We start from the raw sequence: 22,324 nt of genomic DNA on the forward strand, positions 1-22,324 counted from the left end.
TAGTTTTTTTTTTCCTCAATATTTTCATGCTCATGTATTGATTTCCTTTATTGTCTTTTTGTGCTCTCTTTTAGCTCATTAAATATCCTTATGATGACAATTTTGAATTCTTTGGCAATTTGTATATTTCTGCTTCTTTAGTTTCTGGAGATTTAATTTTAAATGTGCCATGGTTTCCCTTTTCCCTTGTATGTCTTGTTACTTTTTGTTGTTCAGATCTGGCATCTGAAGCGTCAACCAACTCTTCTAGATTTTGTGGTCTGATTTCCTATAGGGAGGACTTTCTCCATTCAGTCTGCCTGGATTCTGGAGACCTCTTCAGTCTTTTTTGAGTAAGTGTTTCTCTGGGCTTGTGCATGTAATCTATTAGAAGAGGCTTGTAGGTTTCTACTCAGGTACTCCCCCTAGTGCCTCCCTCGTGCTATAAATTTCAGTATGGGCGCTCCACCCTGTGTCTGTTTTTGGTACTGCAAACCCTAGTGCATCGTGTATTCTAGTCTTAGTTCTCAGAGATTCTCAATCTGGCATCCTATTGTTGTCAGTACTTGGATAGAGGCAAGAGGGAAACTGGCTGCTTGGATAACCCCTTGCCCCAAATGTCAGAATATTGGATGTGTGTTCTACTCCTTTCCATCCCCAAGGGGAAAACAAGAGTTGAGGATTTCTTCCCAATTGTGCTGCCATGTGAGAATAAGGAGAGGATCTGGCAAGTTAATGTTGAGAGTATCAAATCTTTTTTAGTGGACTTTGATGTGGTTGGTTTTGTCTTTGCCTAAGATACAGGAAACTTTTAACTGGTTTTGGGATTTCTCAGAGGCATTTGGTTTGTTTGATGTTAAATCCCTATTTTTCCAGGGGAAGGAGGATTTCAGGCTTCATATTCACCGTCTTGCTGATAAAATCCTGTTTCTTTAATGTGGAATAGCATTAGAAACCAATATGTGATAGTTAATTGTGTCCAGTGATCCTGGGACAAATGCTTTTATGCCATTTCAGCAGACAGAACTAGGAAATGTATGTAGGTATGCACACATATACATATACACAGTTCATATACTTATATTCCTATTTACAAATAAAGTACATATATACATGAATGGACATACTTAGAAATCTGGAGTTCTCGGGTCCCTGGGTGGCTCAGTCAGTTAAGCGGCTGCCTTCAGCTCAGGTCATGATTCCAGGGTCCTGGGATCAAGCCCCGCATCAGGCTCCATGCTCAGTGGGAAGCCTGCTTCTCCCTCTCCCACTCCCCCTACTTGTGTTCCCTCTCTCGCTGTCTCTCTCTCTCTCAAATAAATAAAATCTTAAAAAAAAAAAAGAAATCTGGAGTTGTCACAGACACCTGTAATACCAGTCTCTGAACTCAGGGCTTATTCTTACCTTCCTTCATTTCATATGTATATGTCCTTCTTTCCACAGTTAGAATTCTAACTCTTAACATCAGTACATTTACTCTTTTGTTCAATCTTATAATACTTCCAAGATTATTTAAGAATTTCTTCTCCTGTATCACTACAAAAACAAACCTACTAAAAAGATTTTGTGATTTCTTTTGAACTACCTGCCCCCCTCACCCTTAGCAGCATTCTTGTCCAAGACTGAGTATAAGGTATATGTTAAATTCTATATTGATGAGTTACTTGGATTAGTTCTTTTTTCTTTTTCCTTTGCTAGTTTCACCTGTTTAAGTTTGAAAACAAAAACTTTAACTTGAAAAGATATATATACCCCCTTGTTCATTGCAGCATTATTTATAATAGCTAAGATATGGAAGCAATCCAAGTGTACATCACTAGATGAATGGATAAAGAAGATGTGATATATACACACATACACAATGAAATATTATTCAGCTATAAAAAGAAGGAGGTCTTGTCATTTGTGACAACATGGATAGACTTAGAGCGTTTTATGCTGAGTGAAATAAGTTAGAGAAAGACAAATATTATATGATTTCACTTATATGTGGAATCTAGAGAAATGAACAAACAAAAAAACAAAACAAAAAAAAAACAAATGAACAAACAAAAATTAGTAACAGAGCCATAAATATGGAGAATAAACTGGAGAGTTTGGTTGTTGGAGAGGATGGGTGTGGGCAAAAAGGAATAAAGAGGAGTGGGAGGTTCAGGCTTTAAATGTAATGAATAAGTCAGAGGGATGAAAGTTACAGCATAGGGAATATAGTCAATGGTATTGTAATAGCATTGTATGGTGACAGATGGTAGCTACACTTGCGGTTTGTAATGTATAAAGTTGTCAGATCACTATATTGTACACCTGAAACTAATGTAACATTGTGTGTCAATTATACTTCAATAACAAACAGAAAGTAACACTAAGAGATGTTTTTTGGAGAGAGAAAATGACCCAGAGGGAAGGTCTGAGAAACAAGTAGAAAGAGCAACCAACATGATAAATGTAGTAAACACTGAATGAGTGTATATATATGTATGTAATATAAATATATATTAATAATTTAAATCTTATGGATAAGAAAATGAAATAGAACAAAATGTATGATAATTATGTACATTAGGAAAGAACTTAGACTTGGAATTAACTGCAATTATAGTATAATCTAAGGTCCTTGTATTGTTTGGGAGAATAGTAAAGACTTTAATAAGTTAGGTATTCCTGTTAAAAATTTCTTTTCTTATAATATAAGTAGTATGTAGAATTTTTACTCTAGTAGAGGAAAATTGAATGACAAAAAAAAAATCCAAAGATTCTAAAAAAGTAGAGGAAAAAAATAAGGAAGTTGATCCACAAGTAAGAGAGTAGAAATAAATCTAAATATATCAGTAAATATACCAATTAAATGTACCAATTAAGAGAGAAAAATTGATGAAAAATAAATTTAAACTATATGTTTACTAGAGACATATTAAAGCATAAAAATACAGAAAGGTTGAAAGTAAAAAATTAAAGAATAGAATATCTAGGGAAAAATTTAAGGATGTGAAGGATGTGAAATATCTGTACACTAAGAACTATAAGACATTGATGAAAGAAATTGAAGAAGATACAAATAAATGGAAATATACTTAGTGTTCATGGATCAGAAGAATAATATTAAAATATCAATGCTATCTAAAGTGATCTGTAAATTCAGTGCAGCCTGCATTAAGATTCCAATGATATTTTCTCACAGAAATAGAAAAAAAAATCCTAAAATTTTTATGGAATGACAAAAAAAACCCCAAAGAGCCAAAGCAATCTTGGAAAAAAAGAACAAGGCTAGAGGCATCAGTCTTCTATTTCAAACTCTATCACAAAGCTATAGTAATCAAAATAGTGTGCTATTCACATAAAAACACAGGTTAATGGAAAAGAATAAAGAGCCCAGAAATAAACCCACACATATATGATCAATTAGTATATGACACAAGAGCCAAGCATATATAGTGGAGAAAGGATGGTCTCTTCAATAAATGGTTTTGGGAAAACTGGACCCCTATCTTACCTTATGCATAAAAATCAACTCAATATGGGTTAAAGACTTGAATATAGACCTGAAACCATAAAACTACTAGATGAAAACTTGGGGGTAAGCTTCTTGAGGTCAGTCTTGGCAATGATTCTTTTGCATGTGATATCAAAAGCAATGGCAACAAAACAAAAATAAATAAATGAGACTACATCAAACTAAAAAGCTTCTACACAGTAAAGGAAGCCATCAACAAAATGAAAACACAACCTACGGAATGGGTGAAAATGTCTGTAAAGCATATGTCTGATAAGGGGTTACTATCCAAAATATATACAGAACTTACATGATTCCCTGGGGGGAGACCCAAACAATCCAAGTAAAAAATGGGCAGAGGACATTTTTTTCCAAAGAAGACATTCAAATGGCCAACATGTACATGGAAAGTGTTCAGTGTCACCAATCATTAGGGAAAGGCAAATCAAAACCACAATGAGATATCACCTCATACTTGTTAGAATGACTATCATCAAAAAGACAAGAGAACACATGCTTGCAAGAATGTGGAGAAATGGCAACCCTTGTGTACTACTGGTGGTAATGTAAATTTCCACTATGGGAAAAAAAATGTGGAATTTCTCAAAAATCTAAAAATGTAACTACAGTATGATCCAGAAATTTCGCTTCTGGGTGTATATCAGAAGGAAATGAAATCATTGTCTTGAAGAGATATGCACCCCCATGGTTATTGCAGCATTATTCACAATGTGGTAAAAGACAAAGGGGCGCCTGGGTGGCTCAGTCAGTTAAGCATCTGCCTTTGGCTCAGGTCATGATCCCAGAGTCCTGGGATTGAGTCCTGTGTCGGGCTCCCTGCCCAGCACAGAGTCTGCTTCTCCCTGTCCCTCTACCCCTCCTCCCTGCTTGTGCTCCCTCTCTTTTACTCTCTCTCAAATAAATAAATAATATCTTTTTTAAAAAAAAGCCCAAGGCATGGAAACAACTTAAGTGTCCCTCAATCAATGAATGGATAAAGAAAATGTGATATCTCTATATATAATGGAATATTATTCTTCCATAAAGAAGGGAATCCTGCCAAATGCAGCAATATGGATGGACCTTGAGCGCATTATGCTAAGTGAAATAAGTCAGACAGGGAAAAACGATGTATGATCTGACTTATATGTGGAATCTAAAAAAACTTAATTCACAGAAACATAGAACAGATTGGTGGTAGCCAGAGGTGGCAGCGGGGTGGTGGTGTTTGGTGGTGGTGGTGAGAGGTAGGAGAAATAGATGATGATGATCAAAAGGTACAAGAAGTTCTGGGGTATAATGCACTGCATGGTGACTACAAAATATATAATAAAAACTAAAAAAATAAAGGAAAGTAAAATGATAAACAAATATATGGTAACTTAAAGCTAGCATAGTTTATTATTGTTAGACAAATTAGAAGTTAAGGCAAATAAAATTAGAGATGAGTCTCCATACAATGATCAAAGCTTTGGTTCACCAGGAATATATAATAGTTCTTAGGCTGATCTCAATAATAATACAACACGAGGGGGATAAGGTGTTGTCCAGCAAGATGTGGTATATGTGTTGAACCAACTGTGGTGCTATGTTCCCAGTTACTAGAGTTACACAGATCCAGGAATCAAAGAAGTAGATTTGGCTCCTCTTCTCATCACTCCCAATGATCCACTTTGGGAATATTTATTTCCAGTCCCTGCAAGTCTAGGTACTGCGGGATTGGAGGCTGTGATCCTACAGGGGTGGAATTGTTTACTAGAGGTACAGTAATAGTTCCACTGAACCTCAAACAACTGTCTGATCCAAGTTCAGAAATTCATGCTAGCTTCTAACTGAAGTACATCGTGTGTTTTTGACTGGCAGACTGGAATTGCTGCAGAGTTAATATTCCCAGAATTGATGAGTAAGTATCCTTTGTGGACATATATGAAGTATATTCACACATGCTCTAAAATGGTCCCTCATGAGATTGAGACTCAGTTGCTCCTAGTAAAAACTCATGTTTATGGTCTATACACACCATTCTTTGTTTGATTTCTCCGCTCTCTCCCCATATTTTTTGGGATTGCCTTACAAACTACTTCACATGATTCTTGTCTCAATATCTGCTTTTGGCGGAACCCAAACCCAGATAATTCCCCAACTTGTTATAAGAGGCTAACATATTCTTGTACCTAAAGCTTATATATTTAGATAAAGATAAATTAGAGTGCAATTTTACTTGTAAACAGGTGTAAAAATCCTAAGCAAAACATCATTAGTTGAATCCAATAATTTATTATGCTTTATAGATGAATTGACCATTTGGTTATTATGAAATAGTATTTCATATGTCTATGATAATATTTCTCATTCTGTAGTTTGCTTTGTCTGATATTGATACAGTTACTCTTACAATTAGTGCTGTCATGCTATTTCTTCTACTTAACCTATTTATATCTTTCTATTTAAAATGTGTTTCTTATAGACAAACTGTTTTTTTTAAATTTTCAGTCTGATGATATCTGCCTTTAATTGGACTGTTTTGACCATATGCATTTAGTGTAATAATAACATGTTTGGGTGTAAGACTGCCATTTTGCTTTTTTTTAGTTTTGGTATTGATCCTCTGTCATGCCCTGCCTTTATTTTTTTATTTTTAATTTTTTAAAATATTTATTTATTTATTTATTTGAGGAGGGGAAGGGCAGAGGGAGAGGGAAAGAGAGAAAATCTCAAGCAAACTCCCCATTGAATGTGGAGCCTGATTCAGGGCTCTATCTTACACCCTGAGATCATGACCTGAGCCAAAATCAAGAGTCGGACACTTAACTGACTGAGCCACCCAGGTGCCCCACCCTGCCTTAATTTAGATTGAATAATTTTTTTGTGTATCATTTTATCTCCGCTACTAGTTTATTATCATATCTCATTTTATTTCAAAAAGGTTTTTAATATTTTAGAAATAAGCAGAAAGTTTTTTGCCAGATTGTTTTGTGGTAACATGAAAATAACAATTACTGTAGTGGAATAAAAATATTATTTCTTTTTATGTACTAAAATCTCATTATTCTAAAACATTAAATTTCATTTTATGACAATCTCATTTTAAACAGTCCTTAAATACCAAGAATATACAAAAATCTCTCCCAACTTAAATGACTAAAGAAGTATGACTAAATTATTCTTAATTAGTTCAGATTCATTATACTGTAACAGCTACTGTGGAAAATAGTATGGAGGTTCTTCAAAAAATTAAAAATAGAACTACCATATGATCTAATAATTCCACTACCAAATATTTACCCAAAGAAAATGAATATATTAAGTTGAAAAGATATGAAACTAGAGGTACAATAATAGTTTATTGCAACATTATTTACAATACCCAAGATATGGAAGCAGCCCAAGAGTCCATTGATAGATGAATTGATAATGGTGATGTGGTGTGTGTGTGTGTGTCTCATGCTATTTGTATATGTATATGGAATATTATGTATATGTATAATGGAATGTATAATGGAATATTACTCAGTTATGAAAAAGAATGAAATCTTGCCATTGTGGCAACATGCATGGACCTAGAAGATATTATGTTAAGTAAAATAAGTCAGAAAAAGACAAATACTGTATGATTTCACTTATATGTGGAAACTAAAAAACCAAATGAATAAACAAAAAGCAGAATCAGATCTATAAATACAGAGAAGAAACTGATGATTGCCAGAGAGCAGAAGGTAGCCGATAGGCAAAATGGGTGAAGGGGAATAGGAGACACAGGCTTCCAACTATGGAATGAATAAATTATGGGAATGAAAGGTGTAGTGTGGGGAATATAACCAATGGCATTGGCATAGCATTGGATGGTGATAGATGGTAGCTATACTTGCATAGCATAAGTTACAGAGTTGTTGAATCCCTTCACTGTGTTGTATACTTGATAATAATGTAATATTGTGTGTCAAATATATTGAAATAAAAAAAAAGGAAGTAACTATGTAGTTAAATAAAAAATACAAAAAATAATGTATTTTTGGTTTTTGAATACTTTTTTCAATACAATATAAAGCATAAAACATAAGTAATTATAAGTCTATGTTAATGAGCACACAATGTATAAAGTTCTAATTTATGACAGAAAGGGAGGATGAAACTGTATAGGAACAGAGATGTGTCATTTTGAAGTTAAATTAGCATCAATTCAAACTATACTATTAAAGGTTCATGATATTCATTGTAACCCTAAGGTAACTACTAATAAATAATTTAAAAATATATAAAAAGGGAAATGAGAAAGGAATCAAAAGAGTATGCTACAAAAAGTTAAACCAAACAAAAGGAATTAATAGAGGAAATGAGTTGGTTTTTTTTTTTAAGATTTTATTTATTTATTTGAGAGAGAGAGAATGAGAGACAGAGAGCATGAGAGGGAGGAGGGTCAGAGGGAGAAGCAGACTCCCCGCCAAGCAGGGAGCCCACTGCGGGACGCGATCCCGGGACTCCAGGATCATGACCTGAGCTGAAGGCAGTCGCTTAACCAACTGAGCCCCACCCAGGCGCCCGAGGAAATGAGTTTTTATTTTATTTTATTTTTTAATTTTTTTAAAGATTTTATTTATTTATTTGAGAGAGAGAGAATGAAAGACAGAGAGCATGAGAGGGAGGAGGATCAGAGGGAGAAGCAGACTCCCCGCTGAGCAGGGAGCCCAATACGGGACTCCAGAAAAAAGTTGCTATGGTCAGTGTGAAAAAAAAAAAAAAATAGTGTCTGTGTTCTCTTCTAGGATTTTTATGGTTTCAGGTCTCACATTTAGGTATTTAATCCATTTTTAGTTTATTTTTATGTATGGTATAGAATGGTCCAGGTTCATCCTTTTGCATATAGCTGTCCAGTTTTCCTAGCACCATTTATCAAAGAGAGTGTTTTTTCCCCATTGTATATTTTTGCCTTCTTTGTTGTAGATTAACTGACTATACAAGCATGGGTTTATTTCTGGATTTTCTATTTTGTTCTATTGATCTATGAGTCTATTTTTGTGCCAGTACCATACTGTTTTCATTATTACAGCTTTGTAGTATATCTTGAAATCTGGAATTCTGCTACCTCCAGCTTTGTTTTTCTTTTTCAAGATTGCTTTGGCTATTTGGGGTCTTTGTGGTTCCATACAAATTTTAGGACTGTTTGTTCTAGTTCTGTGAAAATGCCATTGCTATTTTGATAGGGACTGCATTAAAGCTGTAGATTGCCTTGGGTAATATGGACATTTTAACAGTATTCTTTCAATCCGTGAGCATGGAATATCTTTCCATTTGTTTGTGTTATCTTCCACTTATTTCATCAGTGTTTTATGGTTTTCAGAGTACAGGTCTTTCACCACCTTTGTTATATTTATCCCTAGGTATTTAATTTCTTTTGGTGTAATTGTAAATAGAATTGTTCTCCTAATTTCTCCTTCTCCTATCTTGCTAGAAATGCAACAGATTTCTGAATATTAATTTTATATTCTGCAATGTTACTGAATTCCTTTATTATTTCTAATAGTTCTACTAGTTTAGGGTTTTCTATATATAGTATTAGGCCATTTGCAAATAACAACAGTTTAACTTCTTCCTTACCAATATGGATGCTTTTTATTTATTTTTCTTGCCTGAATGGTGTAGCTAGGACTTCTAGTACTATGTTGAATTAATTAATAGTGGTGAGAGTAGACATCCTGTCTTATTCCTGACCTTAGGGGGAAAGCTCTATTTTTTTTCCCCATTGGATATGATGTTAGCTGTGTGTTTTTTTAATATGGCCTTTGTTATGTTGATGTATGTTTCTGCTAAACCCACTTTCTTGAGAATTTTTATCACGAATGGCTGTTGAATTTTGTCAAATGCTGTTTCTGCATTTATTGAGATGATCATATGATTTTTAATCTTTTTTGTTGATATGATGTATCACATTGATTTGTGAATATTAAACCATCCTTGCCCCCTCAGGATAAATCCCTCTTTTTTAAAAAAAGACTTTATTTATTTGAGAGACAGAGCGAGCACACATGAGTGGGGGAGGGGCAGAGGGCAAGGGAGAGGGACAAGCATACTCCCTGCTGAGCAAGGAGCCTAACACTGGGCTTGATCCCAGGACCCTGAGATCATGACCTGAGCCAAAGTCAGACACTTAACCATCTGAGCCACTGAGGCACCCCAGAATAAATCCCTCTTGATCGTAGTGAATGATCCTTTTAATGTATTGTTGAACGTGGTTTGCCTATATTTTGTTAAGGATTTTTACATCTATGTTCATCAATGGTATTGGCCTATAGTTTTCTTTTTTTGTGGTGTCTTTGTCTGATTTTGGTATTAGGGTAATGCTGGCCTTGTACAATGAATTTGGAAACTTTCCTTTTTCTTCTGATTTTTTGGAATAGTTTGAGAATAGGTAGTAACTCTTCTTTAAATGGGTGTCAGAATTCACCTATGAATCCATCTGGTCCTGGACTTTTATTTTTGGGCAGTTTTTGATTACCAATTCAATTTCATTAGTAGTAATTGGTCTTCAGATTTTCTGTCTCTTCCTGATTCAGTTTTGGAAGATTGTATATTTCTAGGATTTTATTCATTTCTTCTAGGTTGTCCAGTTTGCTGACATATAATTTTTCATAGTATTCTCTTATTTTCTGTTGTATTTCTGTGGTGTAAGTTGATTCTTCTCTTTTCTTTCTGAATTTATTTATTTGAGTTTTTTTCTTTTTTTCCTTGATGAGTTTGGCTAAGGGTTATCAATTGTGTTTATCTTAATAGGGAGATACATAGCAACACAGGCCTACCTCAAGAAACAAGAGAAAGTTCAAATAAGCAATCTAACCTGACACCTAAATGAACCAGAAAAAGAACAAAGCACAAGGTTAATAGAAGGAAGAAAAGCTAATAAAGATCAGAACACAAAAAAATAAAAAGACTTTTAATAAAGTAAAAGATCAATGAATGAAACCAAGAGCTGCTTCTTTAAAAAGATAAACAAAAGATCCAGGCTCCTTGAATGCTGGATTGGAAACCAGAAGTCTAACTATTTATTTTGAAAGTCTGTATTCCTTGATTAAATATTTTGTCTCTCAGGCCTCTGTTCCTGTTGCTTGTGGTCAGCTGGTGGATTTGAGAAAGATTTCCTTAAATGCCTTGAGCCACACAAAAAATAAAGAAAGAAAGAAAGAAGAAAAGGAGAAAAAAATTTTTCCTGTTCCTTTAAGATTGGCTCTGTGTTGGGGCACTCCTTCAAAGCTTAGCCAGACTGTTTACAAATCTTGAGTTAGCCTTCATTTTCTGCTTGCTCTGAGATAAAGATAAGCCAAAGGTGGAAGTTTAATGTTCATTCAGATATTTTTCTGAGCATGACTCTTGGCCTGGGCAAGTGCATGGCTTACTAGATTCCCCCTTATATATGGGATCTTTTCAAAATCCCTAGTTTCCAAAGTAACTCTTTACCCAGCTTTTTCTTCTAGGCTGTTGACATGTATATTATTTGCCACAAAGGCAATCTTTTTCTCAGGGAGCTGTAGCTTGTTTATTTGCCTTTCAATGTTGAGGAATGCCCTCTACTTAGCTGGGTTTTTGTTCTTTTGTTTTTGTTTTGCTTTGTTTTTTGCCTTGAGAGAGTTTTGAGCTAGATGAAACAAAGGCAAAAGCTGCCAGTCCTTCAGGACTTCTCTCGGCTTCAGTGACACAATATGCCTATCTGGAATTTTGGTTACAGGTTATTATTTCACTTTAAAAAATATTATGCCATCTTCTCATTAGGAAGTCTTTTATGACAGTGGCATTGAGTGCCAGCCCCATTAGCCACAATTCTTTTTAAGAGTGGGGTATTTACTCAGATGGCTAACAGACACATGAAAAAATGCTCAACATCACTTATCATCAGGGAAATACAAATTAAAACTACAATGAATATCACCTCACACCTGTCAGAATGGCTAAAATTAACAACACAGGAAACAACAGATGTTGGTGAGGATGTGGAGAAAGGAGAACCCTCTTACACTGTTGGTGGGAATGCAGACTGGTGCAGCCTCTCTGCAAAACAGTATGGAAGTTCATCAGAAAGTTAAAAATAAAACTACCCTACGATCTAACAATTGCACTACCTGGTATTTATTCAAAGAATAAAAAAATATTAATCCAAAGTGGGGGAGACATGTACCCTGATGTTTATGTTACAGCAGCATTATCAACAATAGCCAAATTATGGAAAGAGCCCAAATGTCCATTTACTGATGAATGCATAAAGAAGTCGTGGTATATATACACAATGGGATGTTACTCCGTCATAAAAAATAATGAAATCTTGTCATTTGCAACAACGTGGATGGAGCTAGAGTGTATTATGCTAAGTGAAATAAGTGAGTCAGAGAAAGACAAATACCGTATGATTTTACCCATATGTGGAATTTAAGAAATGAAACAGATGAACATAGGGGAAAAAAGAGGTAAACCTTAAAACAGATTCTTAACTGTAGAGAACAAACTGAGGGTTACTGGAGGGGCGGTGGGCGGGGGATGGGTTAAATGGGTGATGGGTATTAAGGAGGGCACTTGTGATGAGCACTGGGTGTTATATGTTCGTGATGAATCACTGAATTCTACTCATGAAACTAATATCACCCTATATGCTAACTAATTGGAATTTAAATAAAAAGTTGAAACAATAAGAGGAGGGTATTTATTGGTTACCTTGCCTATAGTTTTTTCATGTGTTTACTTTTCTAAGAATAAATTTTGTTTTTGTTTACTAGGTTAGAATGTGTGGTGAAAACATTTCTGAGCCTTTGAATTTCTGAAAATAGTTTTATCTTGGCTTCACACTTACATGATAATATCTTTAAAATTAGAGTTGGAAGTTTAATATTTTCCTGGGGAACTTTATATATATTCTTCCATATTTTCATAGAATTTTCTCTTTCTATTTAGTGTTTGCCTAAAATTGATTTTCTCAGTTCTGGTCTGTTTCCACTTTTATCAGTAATGTTCTAGATTTAACATTACTAGTGCTCACTTCAGCAGCACATATACTAGATTTAACATTACTAGAACTGATGTCTCAGTAGTTGAGGAAGCCTTTGTTCTCCAGGCTTTTAGTAGTTTAGTTGTTGAACTCTGGCTCTAATGAGTGGATGAATTGATATATGATGGTTTCCCATCATCTTCTGAGATAGGAAAAGAGGTTTTGAGAACCTTGGAATCTCTTTTGATAGTGGGAAGAATGAGTTTATTACAAGGTAGTATGCCTCAGTGAACATTAGTTTCTAAATCCTTATGTAGCTGAAAATATTTTCCTTCAGACTTGGATATTTATTTACTTTGGTATGTTTTCTTGATGATCTCAGCCCTTTTTGCTTAGATTTCTGATTTCTTATTACTTAGCACAGTGATTCTCAAACTTTAGCGTGCAGTGGAATCAATTGGAGGGCTAGTTAAAACACAAATTGCTGGCCCTACTCCCAGAGTTTTTGATTCCGTTGACTGGGGTAGGACCTAGGAATTTACATTGCCAATGAATATCTTTGTTTAGGTGATGCTGATGCTTTTGATTGTGGGACCACAATTTTTGAACTATTGATTTAGAGTTAGTGTGACAGAAGAGGAATTTTAGACTAGCCTGATTTTTTAGTTAAGTAACTTTTTTTTTACTGCCTGAATGAATGTAGTAATATTTTTCTTTACCAAAGTGATTAAAAACTCTTATCTGGATATGATAGAATGGGCTTTTATTTTGTGTGGCAAACATAATCATTTTAACATTACATTTTCTAAGTGTTAAATATTGGTATTTTGGATTGTATGATTCATTTTGGATATTCAATTTCTGTCACAATCTTCCAAACCTGTTCTTTGCATTTTCAATCAAAAATATCAAGTAGTAGTATAATATTTTATATCTTGATTTTTAGGCCCGTTATCAGAGCAAAGTCCTATTGAAGAGATAATGTTCTTATGATAATGCTTTTCATTACTATATTCTCTGCTATATGAAAAAAATCTCTTCCAAGAGGAATCTTAATTTTTTCCTTATCTATATTAAGAAAATATATGAAATCATATATGTGAATTATTTTGGGGTATCCTAATATAGATCTATAAAGGTGGAAATTTTTCTAGAATTGTCTATGCAAGATATACTAAAAACTATATCTGTAATTATAAACATTATGATTTTGGATTATAGAGTTATAGTTGTAATTTGTGCATTTTTCTGATTGAGAATTATAGAGACTTATTTTATTACATCATACACTGTGAAGAATTTTTATTTTTAAATGTTTTAATTAAAACTTTATTTTCCAGATTTTGGAATCTCTTTTTAAGGTATGTTCAATATATTGCAGTTTAAACCTACTAACATTTAATACAGAAATACATATTAATGAAGAAGAGGTTTCTAAGTTTTGAGGAAGTAAAAAGAATTCCCGAACTTGCTACTATACATATTTAAAAATGTTATGTTTGAGTTGTATGTTGCATTAGGCCCATTCTGAACCCTAGGATAATGATGTTTGGTTCAGGGCTAACATTTGATAGATGAAGACACAACACACACACACACACACACACACACACACACACAAATGCACTCATGTGTATCTATATGTTTGAATAACTTGACAATAAGTATTCCTTTTTTTTTTAAAGTGGTTTCAGCGACAGGTCAATCAGATGGAAGAGGTAAGTATAACATTTCTTAATTGTGAATTAAATTGATATTAAAATTTTGAATAATCATTGTTTATAATCTTTTCATTTAGATAGAGAAGGAATAAATGGGTAGAACAAAATGTTTCTCAGTGATTACACACTACATTCCTGCATGTATCTGGAATTCTCTGAGTTTGACACATTGTTTCTCCTAAAATTAAATTATCATTCTTTCCTAATTTACATAGAAGAGTAAGTGACAAGACAAAACTTATCAACTTAAACATTTCTCCTGTATTTAAAAAAGCATGTATAGGGGTGCCTGGGTGGTTCAGTCGTTAAGCGTCTGCCTTCCGCTCAGGTCATGATCCCCGGTCCTGGGATCGAGCCCCGCATTGGGCTCCCTGCTCTGTGGGAAGCCTGCTTCTCCCTGTCCCACTCCCCCTGCTTGTGTTCCCTCTCTCGCTGTGTCTCTCTCTGTCAAATAAAGAAATAAAATCTTTAAAAAAAATTTAAAAAAATAAAAAAGCATGTATAATATAATCCACTTATAAAATTATATATTGGTTTTCTTTAAACTTAATGTTATTTTAATGATTTCTTTTTTGTACTTTAGATTTTCAGATGTTTTATGACCATTTTGAAAGCTAGTGGTCTCTAACCTTAAGGGTTTTTAATTCTATTTTGGGAAAGACTTTATGCTGTTAATATAGCAGAATGATTTCTAGGGTAGCCTCAGTGATTTATAGGATGATTCTTGTTCTCCCTTGGTTATACTTATGGTTTAGTCCAATTAAACACTCTTGAATCCCAGGTACTTTAAATTAAATAGGTTCATTTATTTGGGATATAAAATTAAAAAATAAAGATAGAAATTGTAACTATCTCCTAGTACCCTCTTATTATTTTACCTTTGGCTCCAGAGTAGACTTTTATGGACTGTATACTATTTGCTTTAGGATAGATATGGTTAACATTGGAAGAGTGTTAAGTAGTTCTTCTTTGACTATGGTAGATTGATCATTATCTTTCCACAGATGGAGAACTGAGGTGAAGTCCACTGTTCTCCCCTCTTGTAAAATGCATACTTTGCAGCTTGAACAGTCTAGCTTGCCTTCTGCCTTCTTACTTTCATCTACCAACTTCTTTTCATTCTATTTTATTCATGGATTTGTCTCACTTTCCTCTTTTTATTCTTAGTCCTGTCAGTGTGAAGACCCACCCCAAATCCTAGCTTCTCAGTTCCTTGACTCATCTCCCAGAACTAGTGTCTTTCTTTACCTTTGACCCTCACTTCCTGTCATACTCTAGACCTTATCATTAACCAAATTGCTTTATTTTAAAAATCACTAATTCAGGCAACTTATTCTTGAGCTACAAATTTCTATCTTATCAGTTATTATTTAAATACTATTCTGGCCACTCTTTGACTTTATCAAGACCACTAGTGCATTCATTTCTTAACCTTCCTGTAGGTTTTTTACTCATTTTTCTTTTAAGCTTGGAGAATATGTACTTAATAACAGTGAATTTCTTAACTTCCTACTCTCCTTTACCTCTTGCTTTTTTCATTGCACTCATTTAACAAAATTTAACCTTGAATAAATGCAATTATTTACTCTTTGGGCCTTTAGCTTAGCTGTGAAACACTGATGAAGTGACACAGTTATTCAGACATAATTATTCCAAATACTGCCTGGCAATTCCTTTGGATTTCCAAAATGAATTTCAGTCCTTTTCATCTATCATCTCAAACCCACATTCCCTCTGTCCCATTTTCATTTTCACTGTCAGCCAGTCACTTAAAATGCTTGAAAATACAAGCCATTAGCTAGAACTCCTTCATTTTCTGCTATCAAATAAAAATTTATTTATATCCATGCTCATTCTACACTCCTTTCCTTTGTTAAACAGATATTATTCCTCTTCCTACATAAAACTCATTCTTTTACTTGTTTTGGATCTTAAGAAATTTGATTAATCATTCTTGTATATTAAACTTTTCCTAATAAATTGTGTCATTCCTTTCAGGTTTTAAATATGCTCATATCTTTCTAATTTGATGCCACAATCCCTACAGTTACAGGCCTATTTCTCTTTTGCTGTTCATAATCAACTTTTAAAAACTATTTTGTATGCAAATCACGAGGAAAATAGTTGTTAGATTATTGTTGGAGAATAAAGGCAAAACCCAAGATTTATAAAAGAAAGGAGAGAAGGGGCACCTGGGTGGCTCAGTTCATTAAGTGTCTGCCTTCGGCTCAGATGATGATCTCAAGGTTCTGGGATCCAGCCCTTGTCCGGCTCCCCACTCAGCAGGGAACCTGCTTCTCCCTCTCCCTCTGCCCCTCTCCTTGCTCCTGCTCTCTCTCTCTCTCTCAAATAAATAAATAAATAAATAAATAAATAAATAAATAAAATCTTTTAAAAAAATTTTTAAAAAGGAGAGAAAAGCCTTGCAGACAGTTTAGGAACAATGAAACTAGTTGAGTTTTTTTTTTTTTATAAAAACTGGCACTTAGTGAGGAGGTTAATCTGGGCCAACTAGGGCTATCAAAAACAATTGGAATTGTCTATGGATTTTCTATAAAAATTTAACAGTTCAGCTAAGGGCTATACTTTACTGGTTCAGAACTAAATTTTTTTGATATCAATTTACTGTATATACTCTTCTTACTTCCAAAGCATTCTCAGCCTACCCAGACCGGATTCTCTCTCCATAACAAAGAAAACATTCTGTATGGTTCTCTGCAATTTTTATACTGTGAAATTCAATAGGCAATTTTCTTTACCTCAGCCATAGTTGACACTGTTGATCATTTCCTCATTTTTAAAACACTATTTCTTTGGCTTTTGTGAATTACACTTTCCTGGCTATTGTCTTACCTCTTTAGCTGTTTACTTTGTAGAGTCACCTTCCTTTTCTAACCAGTAAATATTGGAGTGCTTCGAGATTTCATTCTGTGCCTTCCTTTTTTTTCTTTACTCTGAACTTCTCCCCCTAGGCAACCTCAACCAGTTTTTCTATTTAAGTATTACCTTTATACTGGTAATTTAGAAATATACACCTCTTGCTCAAAACTGTCCTCTGAACTCCTCTAGACTATTTCACCTCAAACCCAAAGAGTCAAAGCCAAGAATTTTTTACCCCTAAACTTATACCTCCTCCAGTATTCCCTATCTCAGTGAATGGTAGTAGTATTTATCCATTTGGGTAAACCAGAAGTGTGGTGATTTACCTTGACAACTCAATTTCCTAATATTCAGTACATTCCTGAGTCCTTTTGATTTTATAACCTAAATAGCTGTCATATGTGTCTATTTTTCTCTGTATCTACTCTGTATCTATTCTCTTAGTGCCAGTTACCATAATTTCTGGTATTCCTGAAATCCTGATTTATGCATTCATGTTCATCAAGAGGAATCTTCAGTATACAACTAAACTTCTGATCTGGAATTCTAAATTTTTTAGTTTTTAGATCCATAATTAATTCTTTTGAATAATTACTTAATTTGGTGTATCAGATACATTGCCAAAGTATATTATCTTCTGCCTTTTGATGAGTGTTTCTTAAAATATATTTGATGGATCATGTTTAAATATCACCCAAGATACCTGTTACAAATGCACATTTCAGAACTCCAAGTCAGACTTACTGAATTAAAGTTTTCTTGTGTGTATATAGGTTAGGAATCCACTTTTTAATAGGATTTTTAGAGGATTATTATGTACACTAACATTTGACAATTGTGGAATAATCTCATATCTATTGCTGACACATTTTATTCTTAGTACATGCTGGTTTATATGCTTGTGGTCTTGTTGCATTAACAAGATACATGTGGAAGTCTTCATAATGTATGGTGAGCCATAGCAGAGAAATGTAGGATAAGCATGTAGCCTATGAGCTTCAGAGTTGTTCTGCTGGAACCTGTGCCCAGTATTTCTCTTTGATGAAATCTTATAGCCTATAATCTCATTGTCTATTCCATATTCCTTTAGTTCTGTGACATCATCTCTTCTCCCAGAAAGGACTTAAGTTTAAATTGAATTCCTAATGGGAAATATAATGTATCACTTAGGGACTGATCAAAAGATAAAAACTACACAGTAATCTGAATAGGAAAAGTTTAATATAAAGAATTATTATAACAGGAGAATAAGTGATAAAGACAACTCTAAAGAATACAGGGATAGAAAGTATAAAGAGCAGCCTCTAATGATAGGATGGAAGCATAGTACTTGAAGGAAGGAACAAATCTTAATACCCCTCTCCTTACCCTCTTCCTCACCCAGGGCTAAGGTCTGCACCCATGAAGAAGGAGCAGCTGTCATCACTGAGTGGCAGAGAAGTTTGCTGGGGTGCCATGCTGGTGGGAACTGGGATTTACTGGGAAGCTGCCCATGATGGCAGTACATTGGGAAGCCGTCCTCTGTGGTGCTGGGAAAAGCCATCTTCCAGGGAGGTACTATACCTCTTGATGCCTACAAGGGTGGTATGCTAGAAAGCTTCCCAGAGGGAGGTTCTGCACTGGTAGATTTTGCTAAGAAGTTCTGGGAGAAGCTGCCCAAGGGAATGAGTCATGCCAGGGACCTTGTGAGGAAGACACCTATGGGGGTGGTGCTGTTGAAACTTTCTGGAGTGTGCTCTACTAGGTATATTATGCAGTGTCCCAGGATTAAGCAGAAAGAGATAACAGAGTTAGGAAGAAAGCTGCTTCTTTCTGTAGTGTCTAGGACCTTCTATCAATAAAGGTTAGCATGATACCTGTCAAGAGAGAAATGTTCCACTGTTATAAGCAGGACAATGAAGAATGGATTTTTAGATGAGAGGCAATAAATTGATAACTGGCTACATCACTTTTAGACTCCATTTATGATTTGGCAATATATCTGATATACCAAATTATATCCTCTTTTTGGGATCACGCCTTTGTCCATAGAGTTCCCATACATCTCCTATTTCCCTTCCACCTGTTCTGCATCCCTCAATTTCAGACTTCTAGTTCATTGCCCAGTATATACTTCCTGCTATTATATCCTAATTCCATTTCAAGTAGGCATTACTAAAATGAAGTCTCTTTTAAATCCCATTGCTAGAATTTCTCTTTGCTAGGTTTTAGGCCTATGTCTTGACTACTACTTCTTCTTCTTCTTTTTTTTTTTTTTTTAGCTTCCACTCCCATTATTAGGGTTGGAAGTGTATATATACAAAAGTAGATCTCTGCTGTTTTGTAAAAAAAAAAATTTTTTCTTTTTTTGCCTCAATTGCTACTCTCCTTGTTTATGTCTCCACATATTGGCTATTTCTGTGTTTCTTTCATTGTGCCTTTTTTTTTTTTTTTTTTTTTTGTTAGTGGGGAGGCACTCATCTTGCTCAGCTTTCTTTAAACAGACTTAATACCTAGAATATCAGTTATGGTCTATCATATTATTCTGTGTATCTTACTGATTCTCCTGATTGCTCATTATTCTGTAGCTTGGTCTATTCTAAAAGTCTTGAGACGCCCAAATGGGTCTCAGTTTTTCCCAGACAGACCAAGGAGTGCCAGTTTCATAGACTTTTATATATTAACTTCTGGGAGTTACTAGTAGAAGGTATTGCTTTTGAGAGCAAATTACTGTCTTTCCATATTTATCATAGGTAAGACTGATCCTGTTTCAATTATTATTGAACTTGCTTAAAATTCTTATATATTTAGATATTAAACAGAAGATTGGATTGAGTTTTGACATGTAAAAGTCAACACTTAGCTGTAATTCTGTTGCTAGGTAATTACTCGTAAAATTATATTTATAAAATATCAGTATTTGATTATAGCTATAGATAAGAGTATTATAAAAATTATTTAAATATGGTAAATGATGAAATTTCTTTGAGGTATAGGAGCAAAATGGGTATTTCCTAAGTAACTGGCTAATGTTATCATTTTAGATAAGTAAAGATCAAACCTTTTTAGAGGCAGAGTTTCCAGCACCTGACAAGAGAGTCACCTTAAACGTTGCGCAAGTAGTAGAGCAGGTGCAAGCACTAGAAGTACTGAAAAATCGCCTTAAACAACAGTCTAAATACTCCTTGAGGACCGCATTGTCTAAAGCCAAGTAAGTAAAATATAAGAGTTAATAGAACTCAAAACAATGAATTGGTATATACTTAGTAATGCATGTAAGATAATGGTTCAGATATTATACTGTACATAGAGTTTCTAAATCAAATCAAATAGTCTAGTCAGCTTGCTCCTATTTGAAATTTTTAATAGTTTGAAATGGCACTGTCCAATCAGTAGTCACTAGTCACGTGTGGCTACTAAAATTAAAATTGAGTTCAATTTAATTAAAAAATCAATTCTGCTGTCACATGAGCCACATTTCAACTGCCTAGTAACCAATGTGGTGGTTGTTAGAAAGTTCTATTGGACATGGCTGGCTTTGAATATCTGGGTTTAAAATCTTCTCTCAGTTTGATTATGTAGCTTCTATAATAAATAGGAAACTAGGATATGATTAAATAATTGTTTATGAACAGCATTTTTAAAAATTTCAAAGGGACAGGGATATGTTCCAAAGAATAATTTCCTATTTTTTAGTTGAGAAAAGCCTTTTTTTTTGACAGATGGAAGATTCACATTATGACTACAATGATACTCCTATTAACTGTTGACACTCACTTTTGATATTTGAGGTTTAGCTGCCTTAAAATTAAATAGATGAATAAATTATCATCACAGAATACCTTTCATGACTTTTATTCCACCTCACAGTTACTTTTTTTTGTTGTTGTTGTGAGATCACTCCAGATCCACTCTCTTAGCAAATTTCAAGTATACAACAGTATTGTTAACTGAAAACACCATGTTGTACATTAGATCTCTGATTTACTCAACTTTTGTTATTTTATTTTTTATTTAGTGATTATATAGTGATTCAACAGAATTGTTGATACATCACCTGGTGTTCATCACAACAGGTGCACGCCTTAATCCCATCACCTCTTTCACCCAACCTCCCATCCTCCTCCCCTCTGGTAACCATCAGTTTGTTCTCTGTAATTAAGAATCTGTTTCTTAATTTGTCTCTCTCTTTTTTTCCACTTTTGCCTGTTTGTTTTGTTTCTTTAATCCACATGTAAGTGAAATCATATGGTATTTGCCTTTCTGCTAAGTGACTTATTTCAATTAGCATTATATTCTCTAGCTCCGTCCATGTTATTGCAAATGGCAAGATCTCATTCTTTTTGGTGGCTGAGTAATATTCCATTGTGTATATGTACCACTTCTTCTTTATCCATTCATCAGTTGATGGATACTTGTGCTGCTTCCATAATTTGGTTATTGTAAATAATGCTCTATAAACATTGGTGTGTATGCTTTTGAATTTTTTTGATATTGTTTTGGGGTAAATATCCAGTAGTGGGATTACTGGATCATAGAATAGTTCTATTTTTAACTTTTTGATGAACCTCCATACTGTCTTCTACCATGGCTGCACCAGTTTGCATTCCCACCTACAGTGCAAGAGTGTTCCTTTTTTTCCACATCCTCACCAACAGCTGTTGTTCCTTGTGTTGTTACATTTAACCATTCTAACACGTGTGATATGATATCTCGCTGTAGTTTTGATTTGTATTTCCCTGATGCTGAGTGATGTTGAGCATGCTTTTATGTGTCTGTTGGCCACCTAGATGCCTTCTTTGGAAAAATGTCTGTTCTTGTCTTCTGCCCCTTTGTAAATTGGATTATTTGGGTTTTTTTTCTGGTGTTGATTTGTATCAGTCCTTATATATATTTTGGATACTAGCCCTTTATCAGATATGTCATTTGCAAATATCTTCTCCCATTCCATCTCTTGCCTTTTAGTTTTGTTGATTGTTTCCTTCACTGTGCAGAAGCTTTTTGATGTAGTCCCAATAGTTGTTTTTGTTTCCCTTGCCTCAGCAGAGCTACCTAATAAGAAGTTGCTATGGCCAATGTCAGAGACATTACTGCCTATGTTCTCTTCTAGGACTTTTATGGTTTCAGGTCTCATGTATAGGTCTTTAATCCATTTTGAATTTATTTTGTGTATGCTTTACGAAAGTGGTCCATTTTCAATCATTTGCATGTTGCTCTGCAGTTTTCCCAACACCATTTGTTGAAGAGACTGACTTTTTCCCATTGGATATTCTTCCCTGCTTTGTTGAAGATTAATTGACCATATAACCA

Source organism: Leptonychotes weddellii, chromosome 5 (genome assembly GCF_054177405.1).
Source record: "Leptonychotes weddellii isolate Sample4059 chromosome 5, ASM5417740v2, whole genome shotgun sequence".
NCBI lineage: Eukaryota > Metazoa > Chordata > Mammalia > Carnivora > Phocidae > Leptonychotes > Leptonychotes weddellii.